The sequence below is a fragment of the Ricinus communis genome, chromosome 2 (assembly GCF_019578655.1).
Source record: "Ricinus communis isolate WT05 ecotype wild-type chromosome 2, ASM1957865v1, whole genome shotgun sequence".
NCBI classification, from domain to species: Eukaryota; Viridiplantae; Streptophyta; class Magnoliopsida; order Malpighiales; family Euphorbiaceae; genus Ricinus; species Ricinus communis.
The window spans coordinates 13,866,977-13,885,771 of NC_063257.1; positions in this window are offsets into that span (position 1 = coordinate 13,866,977).

Genomic DNA, 18,795 nt, shown 5'->3' on the forward strand with positions numbered 1-18,795 from the left:
TTAATTACTTACAATTTCATCCCGCAGAATTCCAATTTGACCCCTAAACTTCTTTTTAACCTTTCAATTAAGCCCCTAACTATTTAATTTGGGCCAAATCCGAATTATTGAAAATACACAATTACAAAAATACCCCTGACCGACATATTTATTTACAAAAATATCAAGCTCACAAATTTTCATTAAAACCCCATAAAAATAACATTATACTTTCAATCCTTATTCCAAAATAAATTTCCAATTTAGTCCTAACACACAATTAAATTAAATAATCAATTTCCAACTTAAAATTTAATACTACTAATCAATTATAATACCAATTTTCTCAAAATTCTTTTATAAACATCCTTTACAATTCTACCATAATTTTCCAATATATAATTTTACTTATATAAATATGCATTTGGGAAAATTTTGAATAACCAAAATATAATCATTTCTCAAATAGTTTACTTGAATAATTTCTTAAAATTTCAAACTAATTGGGTATAGAAAATAACTCATTTATTTGATTAATATTAAATTTTTCATTAAATCATTTCAAATTAAACCCAATAATAATGAAGCTAAAATTAACTTAAATAAAAACTCATTATTAAATATATAAAAATTCCGGGTATTACATTCTAGGTGTTCTATGTGCCAATCATCAAAGGGGCAATCAAGCAATACAAGACTTTATACACCATTGCTAGTGCCTAGTGCTATTTAGGAGACCTTATTTATGGATTTTGTATTGGGCTTACCTCAAACTTAATAAGGTATGGATTTTATTTTATTATGGTTGACATATTCTCGAAGATGGCGCATTTCCTTCCATGCAACAAGATTATAGATGCTACTTCTACAACCAAATTATTTTTCAAAGAGGTCGGTTGCATGGAGTACCAAAGACCATTACATATGATTTGTGATACTCAATTCTTCAGTCACTTCTTAGGACATTGTGCGGCTTATTTGATTCTTCATTGAATTTCAGCAGTACAACTCATTTACAAAAACTCATCCGGAGTTGGATAATGAAATAGAAAAAGACTTTTTCAATAGGAAATGGTCATATTGAAGTAGTGAATTAGACTTTGGATAATTTGATTCGTAATGTTTACAGTACCAAATTGAAGTAGTAGGACTTTGCTATTGCACAGGTAGAGTTCACTTATAACAATATCGTTCATAGTTCTAGAGGTAGATCACCAATCGCTATTATTTATTTAAAAGTTCCTAATCATGCTTTAGATTTAATGAAGCTACCTAAGGTTCCTAGAATTACTGTTGTAGCTGAGCAAGTGGCAGAGCAAATTTAATAAGTGAAAACAGGTGTGAAGCACAAGATTGAGAAAGTCAAAACTAATTATAAAGCAATAAATGAACAATATAAGAAGTATAAAGTGTTTGGCGTAGGTGATAAAGTTATGGTATTTTTAAGGATGGAATGCATACTGTCAGGTCATTTGAATAAGCTAAAGGCAAAGAAATATGGTATTTTTAAGATTACAAAGAAGATAAATAATAATACTTATATTATGGATTTGGCAAATCGAATTGGATATCTCTATAACTTTTAATATAGTTGTTTTAACATTGTTCTTGCCTGATCTCATGTTATCTTTTGAAAAGACAAATTCGAGGTCGAATTTTCATCACGTGGAGCTGAATGATGGACAACAATGGCTAACCAACCCTTCAATTAGTGATATGCCAAAGAAGCCTTCACTATTGGTTCAACCATCGAAAGGAAGAATCATCTAGCCATATCAACCAGCGATACCTAACCAGTCATATGTGAATATGTCAAAACCACCAGTTAGTACTATGTAAATAATCTTTGCACAAAATCACAATTGGCAATGCAAGCGATAATGTGATAGTCTATTTATGTAGCTACAATCTAAGGCAGTGGACCTATCGATGCATACTAGCACTAATGGCGAGTATCAAGGTCGTATTCTCGGGAAAGGGTTGATCCTAGAACTACTACAGCGTCTTATGTTATCTAACCTTAATAAAATCGATGAAGTTACTATTTTATGACTAGATGCAAGCTAAGTGATTAACTAAATGTCAAACAGTCTGCAAAGATTTAATGAAACAATAAAAAGGAAAAAGCAAACCCAATGGGACCTAAGCTAGTTAGATTTTAGTGAAGATATAGATTATATTGATTACCAATTGTGATTACCCGTGAGCGGATTCTGAATTGAATTCAATTTCCCTCTCGAGAACATCAAATCCTTAAACCTAAGAACCTAAACGATAGAATCTCTTCCTAACTATTGATTTTAGGTTAGCCTTAAAAATTAAATCCACTGCTATTAAAAGTTGTCAATTCTTAATCCAGCTAGTCAATTACCCTTATCTCTAACCTGAAAACTAGGTCTTCTCCCTGACCGTGCCCTCGAAGATAAATAATAATACTTATATTATGGATTTGGCAAATCGAATTGGATATCTCTATAACTTTTAATATAGTTGTTTTAACATTGTTCTTGCCTGATCTCATGTTATCTTTTGAAAAGACAAATTCGAGGTCGAATTTTCATCACGTGGAGCTGAATGATGGACAACAATGGCTAACCAACCCTTCAATTAGTGATATGCCAAAGAAGCCTTCACTATTGGTTCAACCATCGAAAGGAAGAATCATCTAGCCATATCAACCAGCGATACCTAACCAGTCATATGTGAATATGTCAAAACCACCAGTTAGTACTATGTAAATAATCTTTGCACAAAATCACAATTGGCAATGCAAGCGATAATGTGATAGTCTATTTATGTAGCTACAATCTAAGGCAGTGGACCTATCGATGCATACTAGCACTAATGGCGAGTATCAAGGTCGTATTCTCGGGAAAGGGTTAATCCTAGAACTACTACAGCGTCTTATGTTATCTAACCTTAATAAAATCGATGAAGTTACTATTTTATGACTAGATGCAAGCTAAGTGATTAACTAAATGTCAAACAGCCTGCAAAGATTTAATGAAACAATAAAAAGGAAAAAGCAAACCCAATGGGACCTAAGCTAGTTAGATTTTAGTGAAGATATAGATTATATTGATTACCAATTGTGATTACCCGTGAGCGGATTCTGAATTGAATTCAATTTCCCTCTCGAGAACATCAAATCCTTAAACCTAAGAACCTAAACGATAGAATCTCTTCCTAACTATTGATTTTAGGTTAGCCTTAAAAATTAAATCCACTGCTATTAAAAGTTGTCAATTCTTAATCCGGCTAGTCAATTACCCTTATCTCTAACCTGAAAACTAGGTCTTCTCCCTGACCGTGCCCTCGTCGGTGCTGACCACTATGGGCCGTGATGGAGGCTATGGTGGCCTCGAAAACCATGCCTAAAGTACACTTTTAAGGGTCAAATGTTGATGGTTCAGCACGGCTAAAGTCCAGGCCGTGCTCAACCTTGAAATGGTAGCCCTTACTCAATTTTGATGGATTATGGTCCATATTTGCACGTATCTCCCTCGACTACTGATAATGTCCATCGATGATCACTTGAAACATGAAAGGAACCAAAACACATGTGATTTTGGCATAAAACAAGATAACTTTGCACAAAAATGGAAGTAATTGAGCATATAAACATGTGTAAAACAATGCATATCAAATCACCCCACACTTAAGCTTTTGCTTGTCCTTAAGCAATTAATAACTCAATAGATATACAAGCAACAATCATCCCTCAAAATCCATGCTAAAGTTCACAACTTAACCTTATTTAACATATAAAGAATGAAACTCAAGTAGCTAAACAAATCATACACCTTCAAAGAAGGACTATAGTAATATCATCTCAAAGCACAACTTATATAACAACTCAGCATTAAAGACTAGGAACCATTGCCTCATAGGAATCTATCAAATCACTCACAGTGTTTACTGGTAACAAGAAAATTCCCTCAATGCAGCTGCACAAAACCTGTTTACCATAAGCTTGCTCATAAACCCTATCTTCGCTACTGCGAATAAATGAATACCAAAATGAAAGGATCTTTAAAAGGGTTGAAATGTGGCTAAAGTAAAGGTAAGAATATTTGGATAGAAGTGTAAAGTATACTAAAAAATCATGTAATTATTTAGAATGAATGCTTCAAGAGCTGAATGCCAAATCCACAAATGTACTCAGTAAGCCTTATTTGAAGTAGAGGATGCTCACAAGAATTCAATCCAAAAGAGAAAAGAGCTAAGAAATAAGTCTGAAATTTTATTTTCATTTTCTTTTCTTTTTATGATTGCCCCAATAGCTTACACATGGGCTGCATGATTAATGATATAAACAACGAGAATAGTTATACAATTTAGATTGAAGGAAGCATCAAAGAATGATTAAAAAGACTAAGTGAATTTATAACAAAATTAGGCATTATGATTCCATAAAAGAAGAAGCATAATGCGTATTTATTCAGTATACAGGGTGAAAGAAAAGATAAATGTAGAGAATGGTGTTGATGTAGTGTATAGGTGCAAATCCTGAAGAAAAAGTTAAGGCTCAAAACTAGCTGACTAATGGAAATAAAGGGTAGGCTTTTGGCCAGATGTGGTGAATCCTAAGTTGCCCAAATCATCTAATGGTATTCAAAAAGTCATGTAACCTCAACAAGTATTACAGAGCAAGTTCTAGAAACAACATTAAGTATAACGCACACTCAAACAAGAAAAATCATGAGCACAATTTGCAATGGATGCTCAAATTTTAGTTCAAGAACTCATGTTTAAAGTGGCTAAAATTTGCAATTGGTTTCCAGACTTATCAATTGAATCATCACATAAATTGTATAAGAGATTGGCATAATCAAAGTTCAAAGATAAAGGCTAAAAATTTGTAAAGAACTCAAGCAACACCGGTTTAACCCAGCCAAAGTGACATATTGAATATAGTGAAATTGCTTTCCAAGAAAAAAAATTGAGAGGGACAATCAATTACTAGTGTGTGAATTAAGTCATTAATTACAAAAGAACAAACTAAGCTTAAACGTCATGAAGAACCTAGGTCCTAACATCCTAAGAATAGTCCATTATCATTGCCTAAACAATGAAGGGATAATAAAACTACAGATGCCCACTCCACACTTGAGTAGAACATTGCCCTCAGTGTTAGAAAAAAAAAGGGTATATAACATAGCTAGCACATAAGAAGAGTGAAGATCATATTAAGTGAGAGGGAGCGAAAGATGTTTTAAATGAAAAATATTTCCATAATAGGTTTCATCAAGAATGAGAGAAGTAGGTGCAATGATCTTAGTTGACAAATGAGTTGTAGGATGCGCCTATTGGTGGATCCAAAGATGAAAGGAGTGCCACTGTATCGGGAAGAAAAAAGCTTAGCTTAAGAGATTTGAACCTGCCATGGAAAGTGAATTTTACTTTTGATGCTCCTTGTATGAGTTTTATTGTTATAATATAATACATTGAGAGGAATCGCCCCCTCGACACTCAGGCAATAACTCACCCATTCTTTCTCTTAATGCGAGAAGTAGACTTTCATTTACTCGACCAGTCACCCTCGAGCCCACTATGAATGAGGGGAGGACGGCAGACCACGATGGATTTGGTTTAAAAAATGCCTTTCATAGCTGGGGCGAGCACTTCGTAGAGCCTGGGCGGACCCTGTTCCCCTTCGTCTTGGGTGTCCAATGAAGGATAGGTTGGTTGAGTGAGGCGAAAACTTGAGGTTAGGGCTGGTAAGAGTTTGTTAATGGGTAAAGGCTTTTCTTTCTATTAGGTAGGGGCATTCGGGGAATTTGAGGTAGAGATACATGTTAGTGAAAGAGTTTGCTATGTTGGACCCATTTGGCTAGGAAGGCTTTCTGTGGGCTGGGTGCTGTTTTTTATTAATGAGGGCAAGCAGCTTTCATTTTTTTTGGTAGGGCTTTAAAGAGTAGGCGGTTCCATAGCATAAAGGCAAGGCAAAGTATTCCACTAAAATAACATAAGACAAATTTTTATCACTGTTGGTAGTCTACCGGAGGCACATCCTCACTAGCTGGATTGGCTGGAGAGTGAGGAGTAGGGGAAGGCATTGAAGGAGAGGGCGGCGGCGGCGGTACAGGATCCGTGAAACAACTTGCTAGATCAAACTCCATGTCATCAATGAATCGCTGAGATTGTGCTCCAAAATCCGCTCCGCCATTAGGTTCGTCTGGGTGGCCTACCTATCCAATCCATGTATAAGCTGCTGGAGCATATCATTTAACCCCTGGAACTATGCCCTAGTCTCATCTTGAAACTGCCCATCTCCTTTCTGTGTTGCACAAACTCAGTATAGTGCTGCTGCTATAAATCACAAACTCGATTTAGTCGATCAGCCAAAGCACTAATTTGAGCACTTGATGTCCCTACAGAGTAAGAAGAGAAAGCTCTAGATGTAGGTATAAATACTCTGGCTGGGTTAGGAATCCTAACATCTGGAATCTCAGCAGTAGGGTCTTGGGCTCCTCGAGCTGCTGCCTCTCTAGCCTCCCTGACTATTGCACTGATGAGCCTGTACTCAATACCATGCGGGTGTCGAGTGGCTGTGATCATCTGCATGCTGATCATCTGTCTAACCCCTAATGGTAAAATGTCACCAATCTGAGAAAGCTCGGTCAGATAGTCATCCAGTACATCCAATCTCTTAGCCAAACTAGTCATATATGGGCCAAAGCAGTAGTGCATCTTCTTCTAGGCGTCGACTATGAAGGAACAGATTTGACGAGCCAACAAATATCCTATGTCAAGCTTCTTACGGTGTTGCATAGCCCAAAGAATGAATGCATCAGTCTGTATGACTGCTCAAAAACTATCTCCTCAGCCTGTAATAATGTAAACTAAAAGTGTATGAAGATAGCGGAGATGATCTGAGAGGCTAGACGCCTTAGATCTGCTGGGATAGTATGATTTTGGCCTGAGTATTAATTAATCCCACATGGTGTCGTACGAGATGGGGTGGACGTAGATGCATCCCTTATACTCCTCGCCTGAGGTCTCCTGCTCAGTCCATATACCCAAGTGCATCCCAAATTATGGAACTGACATTGAGAACTCCCTTCTTCAAAGTCTAAAGTAAACTGCGTCAGGCTGATGCCAGTTTGTGATCCGTTATTGTAGGAAGAAGGTGCTCAGGAATTCAATGGTGAGCTCACAGTAGGTAGGCTCATTGATGTTGAAGAAGCGTGCGTAAGGCAGTGCGTTAAACAGTGCATGAACATCCTGAGCCAATCCCACTCTCTCCAGGGATATAAAGTCAATGCATTATTCAACCATTACTTACTTCCATCTCATGAATTGGAAGTGGCTCTCGTTATCAGCATTTTGAAATGTCCATAAGCGATGTCGACCAGGTGCGGGTGGATTTGCAGTTGTTGTTCTTCTTGCTTGAACTAGTTGCTAATGGGTAGGGGTACTAATGCTGGTGCTGGTGGTTGCCCAGGTGAAGGTGAAGGTGAAGTAGAAGAAGAAGTTCCTTCGCCATTCGAGCGCTTGCTAGTAGCGGCACGTTGCGGTTGCTGGCAGCAGGATTGATCTCGATCTCTCATATTGCCTAATACAATCAATCATTAGTATTCGAACAAGAAATCAAGTTAACACACATTACACAAGAAATTTAACAGCATAACAGGCATAATTTGATTAACAGGAAACTTTAGGCTTAAAACTAAGACTAAAGCCTCAATTTCCTATAGAAACCTAATTCCCAATGGCATTCTAGCACACAATATTACTCACCAAATAAAGAAAATTTATGCTATTAATTTATCAAAATAAAATGCTATAAATTAACTTTACTACTCTCGAACCCCACACTTAGCATGTCATTATTAAAATCACACAAATACAGCAACTAATCTGAGCTAAATATAATCCAAATCCAACCCGAGCAGTGTAAATAAAAAAAATAATAAACCAATCAAAGCAATAAATATTGACAAATACTAAAGCATATCAAACTGTCCTAAATAATAATAAAAAAATACATAAAAAACTCAAACTTAACCAAATAAAAAGCAAAAGGCAAAGAAACTTACTTGAAATTTCCATGACAGGTAAGAAAAATCGAGAAGAAGAAGAAAAGCACCTTAGAACTTTAGAGAGGGAAAGTTGTAAGAGGTTTGAAATGGCCTCCTTTTATAGTCACGACAAGTTAGCACGAGCGAGGGCATGGCCGTGTTGGTTAGCACGGCCTGGTGTTGCCCCCTATGGAGCCTTCAGAAACCGCGGTGGACGGCCAATTCTAAGCTGCACTACGTACATGTCCACCATGGGCAAGGGCATGGCCGTGCTGACCAGCACGGCCTAGTGTTGCAGCTTGTGGTGGCTTCAGAAGTCGTGGTGGACAGCCAATTTCCCAAACTCTATATGTGCATGTTCATCACGGGTAGGACTCCGGCCCTGCTGATCAGCACGGCCTGGGGATCCAACTCGTGATGCCCACGGAAACTGTGGTGAATCACTGAAATTGAAGCCTTTCTTTGATATCTCGAACGCCAAACTCCCTACTTGCATTCAACACATATACATACACATTTAGGATATAATTCAAGTAAAAATGTATCACACAGGAAGTTCATATTCACCAATCTTCAAAATCTGACTTAAGTTAATAAAACCCTAGCTTCAAACAATTAGGTTTAGTCACTAAGCAAGTGCTCTAACTACCATCAGAAATGCAAACGACTGATAAAATAAAATAAAAATGTAAAGCCAAATATGGGAATGCCTCCCAAAAGTGCTTCTTTTTGGTTCTCGAGTCATTTAACTGGACTCAGCACCGGACTACTCTCGCGGAAAAAGCACCGTGTTCACTCGCTCCTCAAGTTATAGTGAGTTCTCGTGATAGTGCTTCAGCTTATGTCCATTAACTTTGAAGTCTCCCTTCTCCGGATGATGCAACTCCATTGTGCCATATGGAAAGACTTGCTTGACTACGAATAGTCCCGACCATCAGCTCTTCAACTTACCTAGAAACAACCGAAGATGCGAGTTACATAAGAGAACCCTGTCTCTAGCTTTGAACTCTTTCGAGCCTTTCAGTTGCTGATTGTGCACACTTCTTCGTCCTAGCATTGTAAATTATGGAGTTGTCATAAGCTTGCTGACGCCACTCCTTTAACTCATTCAGCTGCCATTGTCTTTCTTTACTTGCAGAATCAACGCTAAAATTGCATGATTTCAGAGCCCAAAAGGCCCTGTGTTCTAATTCAATAGGTAGATGACACGTCTTACCATAAAATAGCCTATACGGTGTAAAGCCAATAGAAGTCCTATAGGCTGTTCTAAAAGCCCACAGTGCATCATCTAACTTAGCAGCCCAATGCTTCCTACTAGTCCCCACGGTTCTCTCTAGAATGCATTTTAGACCCCTATTAGTTACCTCAACTTGCCCACTAGTTTGTGGGTGATAGGATGTAGAGAACCGGTGTGTGACCCCATAGCGTTTAAGTACTTTCCCAAGTTGGGTATTACAAAAATGAGTCCCCTTGTCACTAATCAATGCTTTAGGTGTACCAAACCTAACAAATAATTTTTTGAGGAACCTAGCAACTACCCTGGCATCATCAGTGGGGAAGGCTTGCGCCTCTGGCCATTTAGAAAAATACTCAACAACCATAAGTATATACTTATTTCCATAAGAAGAAGGAAAAGGTCCCATGAAGTCAATGCCCCAAACATCAAAATCTCAACAACTTGTATACCAGTATGGGGCATCTCATCACGGGAAGAGATATTACCTGACCGCTGGCATGTATCGCAAACCTGGATAAAGGTTCTCGCATTTTGAAAGATTGTAAACTAGTAGAATCCCGCATCCAACACCTTCCTAGTCGTATGATTGGCCGTTTTATGGCCTCCAGTTGGTCTCTCATGGCAATGCTTAAGGATTTTTAGAGTTTCCTTCCTATATACACATCGCTGAATCACCTGATCTACACAAACACAAAATAAAAAAGGGTTTTCCCAAATGTAGTATTTCGAGTCAACAAAGAATTTCTTCTTTTGCTGATATGTCATACCCTTTGGTAGGACCCTCGCAACCAAATAATTCGAATAAGCTGAAAACCAAGGGGAATCAGTATATACTTGTAATTTCATAAATGCTCATTAGGGAAGCTATCATCAATGGCCCTCTCATCAAGTGCCGCCAAGCTCGGGTTCTTCAACCTCGATAAGTGATCCGCTGCCAAGTTCTCGGCACCCTTTTTATCCTTGATTTCTATGTCAAACTCTTGCAAGAGTAGAATCCATCTAATCAGTCTTGATTTAGCATCATTCTTTCCGAACAAGTACCTTAATACCGAATGGTCCGTATAGACGACGGTCTTTGATAGCACGAGGTATGAATAGAAATTGTCGAAGGCATAAACCACAACTAACAGCTTCTTCACAATGGTGGTATAGTGCTTTTGGGCATCTGTCAACGTCTTGCTAGCATAATAGATAGGCTGGAACTACTTCTCGACCCGCTATCCAAGAATACCTCCAACTGCATAGTCACTAGCATCGCACATGAGTTCAAAGGGCAGCCCCCAATTAGGTGAAACATGATAGGAGCCGTGGTTAGTAACTTTTTTAATTACTCAAAAGCTTGTAAGCAAATCGAATCAAATATAAAAGGTACATCCTTAACAAGCAATTGAGTAAGAGGCCTAGCTATTTTAGAAAAATCCTTAATGAATCTCCTATAAAAGCCAGCATGCTCAAGGAAGCTCCTAACAGCCTTAACAGAACTAGAGGGTGGCAATTTCGATATGGTCTCTACCTTAGCTCTATCTACCTCCATCCCCGCATGTGAAATCTTATGCCCCAACACAATACCCTCTCTCACTATAAAATGACATTTTCTCAAATTAAGAAATAAATTTGCCTCAACACATCCTGCAAGCATGCGCTTTAAATTAGACAAGCAGTGTGAGAAAGAATTACTAAACATCGAGAAGTCGTCCATGAAAACCTCCATGGACTCCTCAATCATATCGTGGAAGATTACCATCATACATCTTTGAAAAGTGGCAAGTGCATTGCATAACCCAAATGGCATCCTCTGGTATGCAAACGTCCCATTAGGGCAAGTAAATGTTATCTTCTCCTGGTCCTCAGGTGCGATTGATATATGAAAATAACCTGAAAAACCATCAAGAAAATAGTAAAACATATGGCCCGATAGACGCTTAAGCATCTGATCAATAAATGGAAGGGGAAAGTGGTCCTTCCGAGTTACATCATTTAGCCTCCTATAATCGATGCAAACCCAAAAACCGATTACCATCCTTGTTAGTATCAATTCGTCCTTCTCATTCTTTATCACAGTCATCCCTCATTTCTTTGGTACAACCTCCACAGGACTCACCCACAAGCTATCAGATATAGGATAAATCAAACCTGAATCAAGAAGTTTAATTACCTCCTTTTTCACCACCTCCTTTATCTTCGGGTTAAGTAATCTTTATGGCTGCACTACTAGCCTGAAACTATCCTCCATTAGGATTTGTGTAAGCAAAAACTGGGGTTGATTCTAGGGATGTTTGTAATCTTGTATACGAAGTCCGTAGGGTACTTCCTGAGAGACGATAGCATCATCTCCCTCTCCTCAGGAGTCAAGTGTGCTGCAATAATAACCAATGTGCATAGTTTTACACATATTTGCTTGCATATTATTGTATATTTTCTTAGCAATTATTGTGCTTTTATTCCAAGATCACCCGTGTTTTGTGTTCTTTTGCATTTCAAGAGAATTTATAGGTCCATCATTAGTGTTTGAGCAATTTAGATCAATACATGTGAAAATGAATGGGAATTCATCAAAGATTGGACAAGGGCTCGCAGTTCAAACATTGAGCATGGCCTAGGTCTACGCCGTACTGATCTGGACTCTGGCCATGCTAAACCATTAGCTTTTGGTCCTCAAATATGGCGTTTAAGCATGATTTTTTAGGCTACCACAGCCTCCAGCACAGCCCGTGGTAGCTCAGCACTGGCAAGGGCACGGTTAGGAAGAAGACCTAATTTGTGAGATCTGAAGGTTCAGCACGGCTTGGACTCCGGTCGTGCTGACCAGCACAGCCTTGACCATGACCGTGCTAGGACAATTATATAGGGAAAATGATTTCTTGAATTGGGAAAAAGAGAGAGTTTTGGCGGCTGGTTCAGTTTTTGCAGAGTACTGAGTTTAGGAGAGAGTTGTAGAGAGGGATAATCCCGGAATCACAAGGTTCCGAGTGCAAAATAGTAGTGGAGCAAATTAAGAGGCAATTTGGGAGATCAATTATAGTGTAGATTCAGATTTGGAGCTATTCATCCAATCCGAGAGAAAAGGCTGTATATGTTTCATTTTTGTTATTCTTTCATTGTAATTGATTTCTTAGTTGTTTTAAACATGAACATGTGTTGCTAGATCGATTAAATCCATTGGGATTTCTTTATATGTTGGCTTAGTATTAAATTGTTGGATATTTTGAGTTTAGTTTTGTATCCTTCTTGCTTTCATTATTAATAAGATAATGCATTATTCATGAGACGTTGTGAATTGTGGTGTTTAGATTGCTTTATGTGATTGAGAAGTTCATTTGGCAGTTGGAAATTTGAATAGCAAGAACATGTTAATAATCACTTAGAGATAAGGATAATTAACTAACCGGATTAAAAATTAACAAAGCTTAATAGAGGCGAATTAAAGCTTAATGCTAATTTAAGGATCAATTGTTAGGAAGAGATTCCAACTTTAGGTTCTTGAGTTTAGGAATTCGATTGTCTTGAGAGAGAAACCGAATTTAGTTAAGAATTCATCCATGGGTAGCATAATTGGACTCATCAATCTGTTATTTTTTGTTTGATTGCCAACTAGTTTAGGTTCCCTTTGGGTTTACTTTCTTTTCTTTGTTGTTTCATTTATCCATTCATTCCTGCATCTCACTTAGAACTCAGCTTGTAGTTATTATCAAATTTAGAAATTATTCATCATTCATTTTAGTCTAATATAACAAAGAACAAAGTAGTAACACTGGGCTTTCACTTTCTCGAGGGATACGACCTTGATACTCGCCATTAGTGCTAAACTGCATCGATAGGTTCACTACCTTAGATTTTAGCTGCATAAATAGCCTATCAAGTTTTTGGCGCCGTTGCTGGGGAGTGTTTGAAAACTAGAGTGAAATTTGCTATTTGTTACTTTAGCCATTTTTATTTTTTTTTGTACATATTTATTTAGTTTAAGTTTATGAATTCAAGTAGTGAATGATAAGGGGGTTCAATGCTAAATTCAAACTCTTTATATGATGCATTGGAGAATAGGATCAGGAACCAAGAGAGTGTTAAAAATTGGGATACCCATGCAGCCTTAGAAGCTCGAGTGAAATCATTTTGCAGGGCGACCAATCAACTCTCCACTCCTATCCTTTCATCTCAAGTTCTTTTGTGAAATTTGTTGTGGTTTACATTTGAGTAATGATTGTCCATTTGTATAGTGATTTTGCTCATTGTTCTTATAACTATGAACAGGTGAATTATATGGGAATCTGGTTAAATAACTCATATGAAAGCACCTACAATCAAGAATGGAGCACTCATTCACCCTTGGGATGGAGCTTAGATGACCAAGAACCACCAGGATTTCAGCAACTACATTAGCAGCCTAGTCTTGCACCTTCAACTCAAGATGAAGAGTTAGTTTCAGAGGAGCTGCTGATGAGGTTCTTCATAAGTCTTGAGGATAGATTCCAATAAGTAAAGAGTGTACTTGAAAGTCAACAAGCCTCGATTGAGAACATAGAGCATCAAGTAGGCTTGATCTTCAAGTTACTAGCTGCAGAACAATTAGGAACTCCATCAAACACTACTGAATCCGAGGAACATATGAGCGCCATCACTTTGCGTTCAGGTGAGAAATTTTATGGTTTATCTACTATGTTTGACGATGATGCTTACGTGCAGGACGACTCCTTGAACATGGAGATAGAACCAGAAAAGGAAGAGGCAAACATGATTCCTCTGAAAGACTACCAACAGGAATGTAAGGTTTATGATGCTGAGTTGCAGTTCTAGGAATTTCTGGTGGAATTTCCACAAGTCCCTTCGATGATGGAAGATGAGCACGAGTTATCCAATGAAGAAGTCTTGGAGCAACTCGAGTTTCTTCTAGCAAGTGAACCAAGCCAAGGACTGGAGAAAACCATTGACATTCTTGAAGAAATTGCCCAACCATTGATCCTTCCAATTGGTGAAACTTCAGCTTTCAAATTGGAAGAGCCCCTAGAGCATCATGACTACGTGCAACTATATGAGGAGCGAGTTTTACCCATCATATTGGCAGCTTGCTTGACAGTCGAGAGGAGGAAATTGACAATTATCCCTCTAAGTAGATACTTAAAGCCATTTGCTTGGAAGAAGGATGGATGGTCGTTGATCACACCCGTTTGCTATTCACCATGAGTCCAACTAAGAAGACTCATCACATCAAAAAGAAGCGCTTTTGGGAGGCACCCTAAATTTTATTTTCATTTTTAATATTCTAACCTTTCATTTTGAGACATTTTATTAGTTTTAGTTTTCATATTTTATTTAATTTTTATTTTGAATTTCGATTATTTCTTTATTTTATTATTTTCATATTCTACCGAGGACGCACTGAATTTCCACTACACCAGCCTTGGTGGATGATCAGGGCAGTCCCCTAGATCTTTTTATTTTCTGCATTTATTTACTTTATTTTTCATACATGTCATGCAATTGGATTGTATTGCCTTTGTTTCTCTTAGTTGAACATCCCATACAGGGTATCCATATCATTTCACACTAAGGACAGTGTGTTCTTCAAGTGTGGGGTGGTTGTGGGTAAACCTTGTGATCTTTCTCTCTCCTATGGTTTTTAGATATATCTAAAATTGCTATCACTAGGTGTTGTGTATTGTTTGGATGTTAGGACACTGTGTCTTTATGCACTTAAGTACGCTATTTTTGAGCTGTTTGATGGTTTGATTTATAGAATTGTAGTTACTTTTCTTTATTGTTCATTGTCCTTAGAAAACAATTGATGTGTTTTACACATCAGACCTACCGGGTTAAACTGGTGTTATTTAATTATTTTTCAAATTGGTGAATTTTAACTTAGAACGTTGATAATGTCTTATGCATGTGTTTCTTAAGTAATGATTCAATTAATGATGTTGTGAACCAATTGCACCTAATACCACACCTCAAAGTGAGATTTTGAGCCAGTTAAGCATTCATTATACTTATGCTCTTTATATTTCTTGTTTAAGTGTGCATTGTACTTAACTTTGCTTCTAGAACTTGCTTTGTAATGCTTGTTGAAGTTACATGAATTTGTGAATACTATGAGATGATTTGGGCAATTTAGGATTCACCACATTTGGCCAAAAGCCCACCCCTTATATTTCCATTAGTTAGCCAGTTTTGAACCTTACCTTTTCTTCATAATTTACACCTATACACTTCAATTATACCAATCTTTACATTTGTCTTTCCTTTACCCTTATGCTGGATTTTTTTTTTTTATGATTTGCTCACCCTTATGTGGGATTAAAATGCCAGTTACTATGTTGGTAAATTCATTAAGTCTTTTTGATATTTTAGATGCTCCCTTCGGTCCAAACTGTATTTTTATTCTTTACGTTATTCAAGTTGTATGCAGCGGTTCTCTTATAAGCTGCTAGTTATTATTAAAAAAATGAAAAAAAAGAAGAAGAAGAAAATAAATAAAATTCTTTCATTATTTATCTCTTAATTGGATCTAGAACATTTTCGAGCGTTATTCTACGAAGTGAGGATTTTAGTGAATAATTCTTTTTGCATTCTTAGTGATATGCATAGTTTTACACATATTTGCTTGCATATTATTGCGTATTTTTTTAGCAATTATTGTGCTTTTATTCCAAGATCACCCATGTTTTGTGTTTTTTTGCATTTCAGGAGAATTTATAGGACCATCATCAGTATTTGAGCAATTATAGATCAATACATGCGAAAACGGACGGGAATTCATTAAGATCGGACAAGAGCTCGCAGTACATACATTGAGCACATCCTAGGTCAAGGCCGTGCTGATCACCACGGCCTCGACTCTAGCTGTGACCAACCATGAGCTTTTGGTCTTCAAAACATGGCACTTTGGGCACGTTTTCCGTAGCCACTACGGCCTCCAGCACGGCCCGTGGTGGCTCAGCACCGGCGGGGGCACGAGCATAAAGAAACCCTAATTGTTGAGATCTGAATGTTCAGCACGGCCTGGACTCCGGCCGTGCTGAGACAATTATATAAGGAAAACTATTTTTTTTAGGGTTAGGAAGCAAGGAGTGAGAGAGAGTCCTGGCGGCTGGTTCGGTTTTTGCATAGTGCTGAGCGCGGGAGAGAGTTGTAGACAGGAAAATAATAGTGGAGTAATTCAAGAGGCAATTGGGGAGATTAATCATAGTGCAGATCCAGATTTGGAGCTGTTCATCCAATTCGAGAGAAAAGGGTGTACATGTTTCATTTTCATTATTCTTCCATTGTAATTGATTTCCTAGTTGTTTTAAACATGAACATGTTTAGCTAGATTGATTAAATCCGTTGGGATTTCTTTACTATGTTGGCTTAATATTATATTGTTGGATTGTTTGAGTTAGTTTTGTATTCTTTTTACTTTCAGTATTAATAAGATAATGCATTATTCATGAGACATTATGAATTGTGGTGTTTAGATTGCTTTATGAGATTGAGAAGTCCATTTGGCAATTAAAATTTTGAATAGCAAGAACTAGTTAATAATCACTTAGAGATAAGGATAATTAACTAGCCGGATTAAGAATTAACAAAGCTTAACAGAGGCGGATTAAAGCTTAATGCTAATTTAAGAATCAATTGTTAGGAAGAGATTCCAACTTTAGGTTATTAGGTTTAGGAATTCGGTTATCTCGAGAGAGAAACCGAATTCAGTTAAGAATTCGTCCACGGGTAGCATAATTGAACTCATCAATCCTCTATCTTTTGTTTGATTGCCAACTAGTTTAGGTTCCCTTTGGGTTTGCTTTCTTGTCTTGGTTATTTCATTTATCCATTTATTCCTGCATCTCCCTTAGAACTTAGCTTGTAGCTATTAGTTAGTTTAGAAATTATTCATCATTCATTTAGGTTAATATAACAAAGAACAAAGAAGTAACTCTAGGCTTTCACTTTCCTGAGGAATACGACCTTAATACTCACCATAAGTGCTAGACTGCATCGATAGGTTCACTGCCTTAGATTGTAGCTAACATAAATAGCCCATCACTTAGGCATTTAATCCTTTGAGCATATATTGTTGTTTATTGCATGAATTTCAGCATTTTCACACTTCTTTCCCAAATCTCCATAGCTTTACCTTAGCCCCATTACAACCTTGGTAAAGACCCTTTTGACTTTGGTATTTACTTATTCACAATAGCGAAGATATGATTTATGAGCAAGCTTATGGTGAGCAGGTTTTGTGCATTTGCTTTGAGGGATTTGTTTTTCACCTTATATACACTTTGAGTGACTAGAGTGATCCCTGTGAGGTATTGGTTTGTGATATTTGCATTGAGTTGTTATTTAAGTTATTCATGCATTAATATTACTTTCATTCTCTGTTAATGATTTGCAATTTAATTTATGATTGAGTTTCCTTTGAGATGTGTTGAATACTAACTGTTGTGTATTAGGGGCATAAACTGTAAGGACTTGCTGACTGCAGTTTTGTGAGTTGAGTTGTTAATTACTTGAGGACAAGCAAAAGCTTAAGTGTAGGGTAATTTGATGTGCATAGTTATGCACATATTTGCTTGCATATTATTGTGTATTTTCTTAGCTTGCATTTCAGGAGAATTTATAGGTCCATCATCAGTGTTTGAGCAATTTTAGATCAATACATGTGAAAAAAAACGGGAATTCATCAAAGATTGGACAAGGGCTTGTAGTTCAAACATTGAGCACGGCCTAGGTCAAGGCCGTGTTGATCAGCACGGCCTGGACTCTGGCCGTTCTCAAGCATTAGCTTATGGTCCTCAAATATGGCGTTTAGGCACGGTCTTCAAGGCTACCACGGCCTCCAGCACGGCCCGTGGTGTCTCAGCACCGGCAAGGGCATGGCCAGGAAGAAGACCTAATTTATGAGATTCGAAGGTTCAGCACGACCTATACTCCGGCCGTGCTGGGATAATTATATAGAGAAAGCGATTTCTTGAATTGGGAAAAAGAGAGAGTTTTGGCGGCTGGTTCGGTTTTTGTAGAGTACTGAGTTAGGAAGAGAGTTGCAGAGAGGGAGAATCCCGGAATTGCAAGGTTCCAAGTGCAAAATAGTAGTGGAGCAAATTGAGAGGCAATTTAGGAGATCAATTGTAGTGCATATTCATATTTAGAGCTGTTCATCCAATTCGAGAGAAAAGGGTGTATATGTTTCATTTTTGTTGTTCTTTCTTTGTTATTGATTTCCTAGTTGTTTTAAACATGAACATCTGTAGCTAGATCGATTAAATCCATTAGGAATTCTTTACTATGTTGACTTAGTATTAAATTGTTGGATTGTTTGAGTTTAGTTTTGTATCCTTCTTGCTTTCAGTATTAATAAGATAATGCATTATTCATGAGGTATTGTGAATTGTGGTGTTTAGATTGCTTTATGTGATTGAGAAGTTCATTTGGCAGTTGGAAATTTGAATAGCAAGAACTGATTAATAATCACTTAGAGATAAGGATAATTAACTAGCCGGATTAAGAATTAACAAACTTAATAGAGGCGAATTAAAGCTTTATGCTAATTTAAGGATCAATTGTCTCGAGAGAGAAACCAGA